Here is a 12,376-nt window from a genome sequence, read left to right as displayed (position 1 = left end):
TCTCTTTTGTCCTTTGAGTGGTTCTCATTTGCTCTCTTGAGCTGTACTGGCAAGTACATATGATTGTTCCTGGCCCTATGCGACTATTTAAATTTAAATTATTTTAAAAAATAATGAATCTTTCATTTCCTTGGTCATACTAGTCACATTTTAAGTGCTCCATAGCCATATTATTTTCTTAGAACATTATATACTATAGGACATTGTATATTATAGTACCATTCAATAATCACAGTGTTTTATTGGAGAGTGCCATTCCAGAGCATAAAAGACCCCACACCCAAACATTCAAGGACTGCACAGACCTCTCACCCCTCACTAAGTCTAGGCACACACCCTCTACCCCACAGGCTTCTCTCCTTTTCTTCTTCATCATCATTGCTACAATTAAAATTAAAATAATAAGAGTTCTTATTTAGTGCATATTATGTGCTGAGTACATAAGTTTTCTCTTGTGATTATTTAAAAAGAAAGAGGGGGAGGAGGAGAAAGAGCTTGCAAATTAGTTTACCTGCATTTTACAGAAGAGGAGACGAGGTTTGGTGATGTTAACTGTACTTCTCAGAGATAAAAAGCTTATATTTGGGGGGCACTCGAAGTAAAATCCAGGTCCGTCTGGCCCCAGAGCTAAGTCCTTATACCAGTTCTTCTTAACCAGGGGCAACTTGTCCCCTCTGCCAGCTGTCATTTGGAAATGTCTGGAGACATTTTTGATTATCATAACTGTGGAAGAGCTACTAACTTCTAATAAATAGAGACCAGAGATGCTGCTAAGTATGCTACAGAGGACGGTCCCCCGCAATGAAGTATTATCTGGCCCAAAATGTCAACAGCGGCAAAGTTTGGGTTTGTTTTCTGTCTCATTCCACAAGAATGTAAAGTCTGAAAGTATAGAAACTTAGGTTTGTCTGCTGCCTTTGGTATTTCTCTAGTGCCTCAAAAACTTGTTACCATAGAGTAGGCATGCAAGGTATATTTTAGAATGAATGGTGAGTTTATTACTTTTTAATTAAATTAATACCTGCACATGGTAAAAAATAAATCAAGCCAAATGGACCAAAATAAAATAAAAGTCTTTCATCCTAACCCCATCTCCGATTTCACATCCTCCTGAAAACAATTTTACTAATTTTAGAAAGCTATTAGAATAATTCCTATTCTCTAAGAGATCTTTTGATTGTCATTTTGATTGCATACAGTAGTTCAGTTTCTTAACTTTGAACATTATCTATTGACTTCCTACAATAAAAATGAGGAATTTAACACCCTAGCGCTGTCTCTTCCTTTCTGCCTTCATTTTTAGTTTGTTCTTTACAGTTCACCCAAATATCATTTGATTTTAAGCATCCAGTGTTATTGATGAAAAGTCTGATATCAGTCAGGTTCTCATTGAATAACTTCTGTGAATAACCTTGATTTTTTTTCTTTCTAGTAGACTTTCGGAATTTTGTAAAATTTCAAAAGGATGTGTCTTGATAGAAGTCTTTTATCATTTATCCTATTTGGTAATCTGATCATTTGAAATTATATCTTTTTAGCTCAGGGAAACTTTTCTCTGTTCTTCTTTGATTTTTCTTGCTATCCTGGCCTCTGTTCTGTATTGAGGGGATTCCTGTCGGTTAATGTTGGACTTCCTGGTTTGAATGTCATGTCTTTTTTTCCACATATTTCTTAAATCCCCCTTTCACTTTTTCTACATTTTAGGAGTTTTTGTCCTCTTCCTCTTCTCAGCTGAATTATTTGCCTTTAGCCCTGCTGATTCTCTTATATCAATTTAGTAAATTACTTATTTGAGAAATCATATAGTAATTTCTAGGAATTCTTATTCTATGGCTGGTACTTTTCCATAATTTTATTTTTCAGAAGGAAGTATATTTTTGATAAATGCAATATGCTTTCTAAGTTCCCCAAGTTCTCTCCTGTTCCCAGGATTATCTGAATTTCCCCCAAGAATCTTTTTTTATTTTTTAAACTATTTTTCTTGGTCAGCTCCTGGTTCTCTTCAGATTGAGTTGGAGGGTGTTTTCTTTGTTTATGCTGATGAATGAAGAACTAGGCTGAGGATCATGGGCAGCTGTTGTTGCAGGTTTCCTCTGTGGCTGTGCAGACCTGTGTCCCCCTCGCTGTGACTGGCAGGTCTGGGTGATCAGGAAGCAGGCGTCCCAGAGGTGCATGCGGATGGGGCCAGGGGAGCAGGCCAGGATCAACACAATGACGCAATATGTTTTAATTCTGCATCCATTTAGCTATACTGGACCAGGTTCCAAAACTGATCACCTGTTTTCATTAAAGATTAGTTCTTGTTTCCACCCTTAAGGGCAAAAGCTTCTGCTGTCAGCAAAAAATATAGTAGCAAGGGAGAGAAAGAAGGGTCCCAATTGTTCTGAGTATGTTCTAAATGAACTGCCATGATATTGGTTCTCCACTCCCCTTGGACTCTGATTGAAGACTCTAAACTTGAAATTTCTCCAGGTTTCCTTAAAAAACTTGCTACTCATTGAAGTGCTTCTACCAGCAGTTTTCTTCTTTTTTTTTTCTCTTTCTGTCTCAGCTTATGTGCATTCTGCCTTCTAGAATAGCTTCAATATTTTTGGTAGGTTACATTCCTTTTCAACATTTAAAAATCATTTTAATACTGATTTGGAGGAAGAAGTATGTGTAACTTCTCCACCAATGACTGTATTTCATTTTCTTCACTATGATTTTTTATAACATCGATATATGTTTGCACTACACTCTTTTACACTAATTATATTGTTCTACCTCTGCTATTTACTAGCTAGCTGGAAAAATTGCTTCTTGTTTCTAGGCCTTTTTTTCCCTGTAAAATAAAGATGATAACTGGTTTTTAGGGTTGAGGTGAACATGTGAATGCATGTTGTACGCTCAAAAACAGAATGTAAATATAAACTGTCTTTATACCTAAGGCTAGAGTAACAAATGCAAAAACCTGGGGATTAGCCTTAGTTAGAGGAAAACTACTTCCCTGCCCAACAGGACTGCAAGGTAACCCTAGGCAGAGACAACAAAAACTCTATGCAGTGTGAAGACCCAGAAATCATGCATTGGTAGCAATACTAAAATAAGGGGACCAAGTAGATAGTGAATACGCAACATCAGAATTAAATAAATGAATATGTATTGATTTAACTGATAGGATAGAATATGTGACCTAATGTTGTATAATCCTTTGCTTGGCAAAATTAAGATTGTGAATATGAATGTTAATGATGAGTATAATTTAATGCTGCTCTTTAGCTGCCACAATACTATTACTGATTTTATATGGCTTGATTTAATTAAAGGTTTCTGATCTTTTAGTGAGTTTGGGACATGAAGCACAGTAAAATGAAAACAAAGAAGATGAGAATAACAGGAAAGTGGCTTCATTGTAAAAGTCGAGGGCATGTTAAGGGGCAAGTTAGGAGTCAGGCCAGCACTTGACTTCGGCATACTCGGAGTCACATGTGGGTGAGAAGAGTATTTTCACTAGATTGTCCAAACACAGTGTCTTACTGGTAACCTTTATCCTTAGAAACAAACCGAGAACACATCAAAGAGACAAAGAATAAAATAAATCACTGTGAATGTGTGCTCACCTGCCTGCCATTAATTCTCATTTTTTGAACCAAGTTATTACATTTTAAAGTTAAATGTCTGTAGAGGTTAAAATCACGAGACCTAGTTAAATGTTAATGGATCTAGTAACACAACAGAATTTAAACTCAAGGCCTCATACTAAGGAAAGTAAATAAAAAACATTAGTTTAGCTTTTCATGGTCACTATTAAAAATAAAGAAAATGAAATCATAAACAACTATACTTAACTTTTGGCATAGCTGAGGATGGTTTCTGGCAGTGTAAAACCATATTTATTGATGGTGAAACTCTGTTGAACTTGCCCAGCCCATCTGGATTGTAACTGAGGTTAAAAAGTGTCCTTGGAGTCTTAGCAAATGTGTAGCGTTATTTCAAAGTGAGTTCATTTCAGTGTGTTTTAATGTTGTGTTGTTGTTAAGGCCTGGTACAATTTATAAGTTTTAGTTTTTTTACAGTCTGTATCTAAGGTCTTAGCCCATAATTAATGTGGTGCAGATTACTTTTGTCCAAAAGTAATGATCTCTTTCTTCCCCAGTAATAATGGGGCTCCTGCTTTTGGGGAATTCTAGCCTCCTTTGCAAGTAGGTGTGACCACATGACTAATTTACTGGCCAGTAAGGTGTGAATACAAGTTGTGTGTGAAACTTGGGTCACTTCTACATCTTTCTGCAGTTGGGAATTGAGACTAAATGGCTGGATCCTTAGCAGCCATTTTGAATATGAGCTAATGTCATAATGAATTTCTACTGGGTTTAAGCCACTGTTATTAGGATTTTTCCATTACAGTTACCCTCCTTACCATTTGTATAACAATTTCATTGTTTTCATGTATTTTCAAAGGCTCTGAAATGTCACTTTATCAACTATCATTGTTATTTATGTAAATAACATTTATATTAAAATTGTTACCTAAAGTATACCAGTACAGTTAATTCCTAAGTCCTATCAGTGCTACTTTCTAATTTTTCAAATCCATTTATTTCTCTACCCCCAATGATCATGTTAGTTAGTCTCTCATGATCTCTGATCTTCATGACCACAATTGCTTCCTGCATCATCTCTTGCTCCATCTTTTAAAAATACAATCTAATTATGATATTCCTGTGTTTAAAATCTTTCGACACTTCCCACAGCATACATAAAGTTAGGAATCTATAAACTGGGCCTCCTGGCCACCCATGATCTGGGCCCTGACTCTCTAGGACCATCTTGACTCTATTGCCTTGAGGCTTTTGCATATATATTTTTTCTCTTTGCTTTTTTTTTCTTTCTTTTTTTAAATTTATTTTTTATTGATTATGCCTTTACAGTTGTTCTATTCCCTCCCTTCATTCCCCTCCACCCTATCCCCCCGTCCCCACCATTACCCCCCCTTTAGTTTATGACCATGTGTCGCAAGTTCTTTAGATTCTATACTTCCCATATTATTCTTGCCCCCCCATCTATTTTCTACCTACTGTTTATGCTACTTATTTTCTGTACCTTCTCCCCCCTTCTCCTCCTCCGACTCCCCTGTTGCTAACCCTCCTTGAGATCTTCATTTCTATGTTTCCACTCCTGATCTAGCTGTCCTTTTAGTTTGCTTTTGTTTTAGGTGTCTTTGCCTGGAACACTCTCTCTATACTCCTCTTCCCACCCCACTGCTACCTCCCTAGCCCCTCCACTTACTCAGGTCCTGCTTATTGGTTAGGTCTCAGAGTCCATGGTTAAGCCTTCTCTCGGACTCTGGTCTGATGTTGGCCTGCCATACACACTCCATAGCACTCTGCACTGTGTCGCTTACTATTTATCAACTTAACGCAAGTCTCCCGCACAAGACTGGGACCTTCTTGAATGTTTGTCTCATTCCCAACTAGAGCTCCAGAAACTACTGCACAGAGTAATTGCTTAAAAATTATGTTGACTGACTGGCAGACTGATTTTTTATTCTATTGTCTTTCCCTAAAAAGCATACCTAACTGAGATCTCAACCAAAGTTCCGTTTATCAAAATTCCATTCACCCCCATGATCATCAAAATCATGTATATGCTCTCCCTTTAATTAGGTATTTATTTTTCTATTTTTCCCTTTTGTCTTGAACAAGGCAGTGTCCCCAAAAGGAGTCACTCACACGTTTGTGTCTTTCCACGATGCCAGGTTTATTAGGGGCAACCTCTCTAATAAGCCAACAGATTCTCATGCAGGTCACACACGGTGGGGTGTGGGGGACCTTATGCAATAGACACGAGTAGAGCGAGTGTCCAGCAAGAAGTCCTGGTCACTGGTGTCCACAGGTGGAGAAGTGGGTGTTGGTTTGAGCAGATGGCTGCAGTGGTCACAGGCATCCTGTGGAGTCAAAGTCCAGCAGGGCTCCAAGCGTGACCCGTGGCACAGCTGAGCTCGGCCATCAGGTGGTCAGAGCTCTGAGTTCTTATAGACCATCTGGGGTGTAGGTCCCACTCATATTGGTGTCCAGGTGGACTCCTTATCCAAATGTTCAGACTTGTGGTTTTGAGTGTCTGGGGCTCCTCCTAAGAGCATACTTATTACACCCCATGCCCCTATGACCAGTACATAGTACTTGACATAACTGTCATGGTGACAGTGACTCCATGTTGGATTGTCAAAGGTGTCCAAAACGCCTATTCTGCTCTTGCTGTATGTACCCCTTTTATTAAGACATTGTTTTTAGAGCAGTTTTAGGTTTATAACAAATTGAGAGGGAGATACAGAGATTTCACACATACTCCCTGTCCCAACCCATGCATAGCCTTCCCTGTGATCAGCATGTCTCACCAAAATGGTACATTTTTCATCAAGGATGACCATTGACAGATTGTCATCACCCCAAGTACACAGTGTACCTCAGGGTTCACTGTGGGTGTACACTCAGTGAGTTCGACAAATGCATAAGGACGTATGTCTATCCATACAATCCCGCACAGAGTATCGTCGCTGCACGGACAGTCCTGTGCTCCACTTAGTCATCTCTCATCCCCCACAGTTGCTTACTTTTCTTGTGATCATATACTGGACTTTAATTACAGTGTGCATGCATGTGTTTTAAGTAGAATTCTAAATTACTATTTAGGAACACGTTCTAGAAAATATGAAGTCTTTTTAGAAAAGTTTTTTTAATAACAGCCTCTATTTATAAAGCTATTTATTACAATTGCCTTTATCCCAAAGAAGCAGGAATTTCTGGAGGCAATGGCCATTATTGCCTTTTGTAAGCAGAATGTCTGGCACATAAAAGGCCTTCAGCAGACGCTGGGCTATAATGTAGTGGAATAAGTGCATTCTTTGAAGTTAGATACCCTTGGGTTCAAATCTCGTTTCTGGCGCTCATCAGCTGTGAAAGATTGGGAATTTATCCAGCCTTGGTTGTACAAAACCAGAATAAGATCAACCTCATTAGGATACAGAGGGAGTTAATGAAGATAATTGACGTAACAGAAGGTCTATAATCAGTAGGGATTATTACGACTTTCCAAGTTTAGGTTTCCCCACCCCCTTCCTAATAGTCAAGGTAGGTGCTCAGTTCTTTCTTTATGCTGCGTTGAAGCTGAATGCTGTGAATTTAGTGAAGATCAAGCCTAACACTACACAAAAGGTAGGAAAGGCCTATAAAAGGAGGATGGAAGGCACTACACAATCTTGTTCATTGTGTCCCTTTCTTGCTTTCTGCCCATTCAACCCCCTACCCCCTCCACACACGCACATGTACACACACACATGCACAAACACGACTGGTGAAAAGCAGCAAGATAAAAGATGGAATTGTGTTAAATCACCCAAGGTCACCAGAGAGGCTTGGAAATTATTTACATTCTAAATCACACCACCTGCGGCCACTCTGCTCTCAGGAGAGAACCTGGTTTGGGGAGATGTTACAGAGTTCAGCTGTCTCCCATGAAGCTTATCTGCAATGCAGATTTTTCTGAGCCTTTCCTAGCTGCTTCTGCTTCCAAAGCCACCAGCTGCTCTCAGTCCTTCCAGCTGGCTTAATAGGATTTGTCTTCTCTGTAGTCTGCTTCTGCGGTTGTCCACCACCAGAACATATTCCAGAGATTTTTTTCCCTCTCCTAACTTCTATCAAGATCCCTACCAATCCCCAAAGTTGAAATGGTCCATTCTTGCCTGACTCGAAGAAAGGTAAATGTGTGAGCGGTCATTTTCTGCTCTCCGCCTCTTGCCTGTAGACGTTCTCTTTCTCTCTCTCTCTCACAGGAGATCGCTGTAGGCCCTTGTTTCGGAGTTAGAAGTGGCACATCTCCCTGTAAGGCTGCTGGAGCCAGGGCACCCTGAGTGAGTTTGGAGGCAGAGGCCCGCGGTTGGCAGGCTTCTCTCTGTCTGAGTGCTGACGTGCTACCTGATTTCCAGTGCTCTGCTGTTTCCAGGGCCCTGTCAGTTGAGCCAGGAGTCTGACTCTGCCACCTTTCCTGCAGGTTAAGGTTAGGCTTCATTTACCTGCGCAGATTCTTGCTTTAGTGTTCTGTGACTAAGCAAACCTATTGTGTGGCGAGCAGCTCAGGGCACCTCAGGTTTAGGGGTCTCCCACTGACAACTGTGTATTCTTGTCCAGTTGCTCTATAGGAATAGGTTTCTCATCGTAAGTTCAAAAATACTTACGGTTGAGAGGAATAGAAGTCGTATCGATTGTGAAGTACCTAGCAAGATTGTGAAGGGCTTAATAAATCTTCATTTTGAAAAATGTACACTTTGTATCTATGAGTTAAAATTAGTTTGTAAAACAGTATCTGTAATGCTACTCTATACAAATCAGTATTTAGTCATATTGATCAGTATATGGTCAATAAATGGTGGCCAGTACTCCAATTATTTTCATTTATATTTATTTGTGTTTACTGACAAACACTAATTAAGGGTAAGTCAATTAATCTTTTTCAGTGTTTTCCTTTTCCTTTCTTTTTTCAGTCAAAATAATGTAGGATTTTATTTTTGGAACATTTTCATTTAGAAGTATGTCATTCATTTCTATATCTTACATGAAAAATGATTTTCTTTTTAGGTTTAACTCTAACTGCATTTAATACATCAAGAAAATGAATTTTTGAATCTAGAAGAGGAAATGCTATTTATTTTCATAAGATATATAATAATCTTTGACATATAAAACCTTCCTTTATAAAAAGATAAATAGCTGTTAACTATTTATAAGATAATTTTTGTGAATTATGTTCAACATGCAGTGAACTTGAAAGCCAATATGCTATAGAGGTATGCTCTTGGGAGTTATTCTTTCTTTAATGTTTTTTCCCTTTGTGTCACTAATGACTAACCATGTATGTGAATGATAAAAATGCTGATTAATTCTGGGTATCGTCAATAATGATTTCTGAGTTCATTTCAAATCAGTTCTGGAAGGTCAACTCACACTTGGCTGACAATGTGTCTTTCTGTTACATAGGGCCTGTATGTAAGAAAGAATAACAGATATTAAGCATCTTAAGAAAGAATATACAGATATTAAGAAGTAGTACTGCTTATATATTCTAAAATAAATATTCATTTTCAAAGATGTACACTTTGTATCTACAAACTAAAATTGAATTATAAAACAGACTCTCCACTCAATGACATTTAAGGAGATGGTTGTTTACTTACATGACATGCATAAATGGTCCAAGCTTTAAGGATCAGCTTCATAAATCACTCTTTTCACAAACACTCTGCGTGAAAAATCTCCCAAACATATGACTCAAGCATCTGATATTCTTGCTTTTCTAAACTATTAGCTCACTTTTGAATTTTGTCTAGTTGGAAAAGAAAGTTGATCAATAGGCATTACCTTCTCAAACAGGTCTCAACTATGTATCTTCCTTTGATATTTCCCAAAGAAAACAAATCAACTCTCAGTTAAAAAGTTTGTAGATTTCATTTACTGTTGAGGCTCAAGATATCATTGGCTTGAAACAAATCTAAAAACTCTTAGGAATTTTTTTTTCTTCAAATACATGTAAGTAGAATTAGCAAAGGACGCAAGGCGGCCCGGAGCCACCTGGACCAAACAACTAATTCCTTTAGTTGTCAGAAGTCCAGTTGCGGAGCCTTTTGTAAACTCACTGGGTCAGAATCCCAGCACTTGGAATAGATGGCGTAAATTGGTAGATGAATACAGAAATAAACCCTAAACTTCTACTACCAGTAGAATAATTAATACCCACTACCCATAAAGGTACATGCTCACACTGGGAATCTCTGTTAATGAACTCACAGAACAGGAACCAGCTCTCCTGACAACTGAAAAAGACCAAGAAGACTTAAGTTCTTGGAAGAACCGCAGTGGGTTCTGAACGAGCCAAAACACTGCACTAACCGCACCCCCCCCAGGAGTTTTTGTAAACGAGAAGAATGGGGCTTGGTGCCACTTCTCTAAAGTAAATATTACACTTTGGAAATTCACAACCAAACCTTAAAATGGCTCATAACTTGCCCTGTTTTCTGGAAATAGGAAGCAACTGGTGAGAAATACTCTGGTGACTACATCTCTCTGGGAGCCCTAGGAAGAAGGTCAATGAGTTCGGCAGGCATCTCGAGTTCAAAAATCAGGGGCTTGAACTAAGCCCATTTATGACACAAATTGATTAACCTTAAAAATCAAAGGAAGGTAAGACATCCTAAGGAAGGTGATTGTTGGCTGTGGATAGCCATTTTCTCATTCAGCTCCAGAGTCACATTGCCTTCAAGCTTGAGGACAAGAACAGTTGGTTGAGTAGAATTCTCTGTTCAAACAGACTTGAAGCCTAGAAGTTTCTGGGGAAAATAAACCCTTTGGTTTATTTAAGGCTAAAGCACAATGTGGAAAGTGCAATATGGCGTGCCTATGTTGTTTTTTTAACCTAGCGGGTTGCCCATGACACATGCTTACGAAGACCTTTTTACTAATCGATAATGCACAGGGGGAGCTTAGCACCCATGGTGTGTCTCTGTAGTTACTGTCCCACTGGATGTAGAAACTTGAAAGCTGGCCTTAGCCAAGACAATGGACAGAATGCAGAGGAACAGTACCCTCCCTGGCGATGTCCTGTGGACCTTCTATATGAAGAAGAAAGACCAGGCACAGAGTAAACATTTAGGGGTACTTTTCCGCAGCTTTTCTGCATTGGCAAGCAGCTCCCTTGGCTCACTATTAATAAGTGGGAAGAAGAGTTACTCCCACTCTTCAATCTGTATTTAACCTCTTATTTCTTTGTACCCTCCATTTTGGGCCACGTAATAGAATAGCCACAGTTTTACATGTTTATGACAGCATCTCAATATTTGGATAACTGTCATGCTATAAGAAAGCCCTTCTTTGTCATTAATGGTCCTGACCTTTTCATCGGCGGAATGACCCACACTTGCTGTTATTGGTTTCAAAGTTATTTCACTGTCTATGGGCTGTGTGCACTCAGGGGGCAAAAACACAGATTTGGAAAAGTTTGTAGAATGCCAAGGTAAAGCCACACACATCTCGCTTCTCTGATCAGAGGAATGTGTAATTGCCCAGGGGGATGTGTTACACATTCCGGTGAGCTAAGGGTTTTACTTTGCTGCCCTGTGGCGGGTCACGTGGTCTGCTGGAGGATTTTGTTTTGCAGACTGTGTGCATTCACTAGTTTGCACTGATTTACCTCTGTGATCCCCTAATCCTGTCCTGCATTAAGGACAGGGACTGAAAGGAGGTTGTTGATTAGGGTAGAGAGCAAGCAAGACGGACAGACTTTTGGAATGATTGCATTTGTTTCATCAAAGTTTCACTTAGAGTATTCCTAGCAGACACTGAAGTATTCATTAAGTCTGTGCCCAGTGCCCTTGAAACAAGAAATTGCCATTGTACAAATCTCTGTCTTAATCTGCTCTAATCCAGATGAGCCAATCTGGTAGTTTGGTCCTTGAGTTAACAAAAATGACTGTCACACAGAGAGTTCAGTGCTGTGTCTGCATAACCATAAATTGTAGCAATGAGGTGTTTGCCCCTGGCCTGATGAAATTTACCAAATTCAGTGATACATTTGTTATCTGATATGAGCACCAGCAGTTAAAATATAATTGCAATTAAGAAAAGGGAGATCTTCCTACATGTGACTGACTCTCTTGCTTTGTGTTGGAAGCTTTTGTAAAGGATTTTCATAAAATTGTCCTGGGTGTTTCAGGGGAGTGACTCCCCCTGGCAGCCTGTTTCACGGTGAGCAGCTGCGGTGTCTCCGAATTGTGCAGACACAAGTCACACAGCGGCACACTTGGGTCATGTTGTTGGGAGAACACACTTAGGTTCTTTTATTACTTAAGCAAAAATAACAAAATAATCATCCTGCTATAAAAAATAAAAACTAATAACTATACTTTTCCAAGCATGTCGTGTAAGGGGATAGGAAAGACGAAGTGTTGGTGTCAGCAAATCCCCAAACAGCATGCTTCTGCGAACTGAAATAAACTCCCACAGCTAAGGGTCTCCCCACAGAAACCCAAAAAACTTCAGGGGCCGAATGAGACTGTGTGGTTATGGCAATTCTACATAATCAGAGAGACTGAGAGTTTAAACTTAATAATGAATTGCCCTGTGTGTGTATACGTGTGTGTGTGTGTGTGTGTGTGTGTGTGTGTGTGTGTGTGTGTGTGGAGAGAGAGAGAGAATGAATGCAGAGGTGAATGAATGATCTCTGAGAGGAAAATATATGGACAGAGGTAAGTGGACTATTCTGAGAAACACTTTTAAAAACGCAGTTTTTTCAAGCTATTGTTAATAGCAGTCTTCTCCGCAAAATGTTTTGCTGAGACTCAAGTCAATAT

At 39.2% G+C, this 12,376-nt stretch overlaps 1 protein-coding gene across 26 annotated transcripts in view; it reads left to right on the top strand.

The window, feature by feature from the left end:
* The window catches only part of MAP2 (microtubule associated protein 2), a 255,452-nt gene that overhangs the window by 137,376 nt on the left and 105,700 nt on the right, over positions 1-12,376 (top strand). Inside the window, exon 1 of one of the 26 annotated variants that reach the window (XM_037165986.2) lies at positions 7,690-7,735. The exons of the other annotated variants lie outside the window; for them this stretch is intronic. The gene's annotated coding sequence lies outside the window, so the exon portion shown is untranslated. Of the gene's footprint in view, positions 1-7,689; positions 7,736-12,376 lie in introns of those variants that run through there. 26 annotated transcript variants of the gene reach the window in all.

The sequence above is a fragment of the Artibeus jamaicensis genome, unplaced genomic scaffold (assembly GCF_021234435.1).
Source record: "Artibeus jamaicensis isolate MK-2021 breed Jamaican fruit bat unplaced genomic scaffold, CSHL_Jam_final contig_1015, whole genome shotgun sequence".
Classification (NCBI taxonomy): domain Eukaryota; kingdom Metazoa; phylum Chordata; class Mammalia; order Chiroptera; family Phyllostomidae; genus Artibeus; species Artibeus jamaicensis.
Note: the sequence above shows the minus strand (reverse complement) of the source record. Positions and strands in the feature narration are given on the sequence as shown.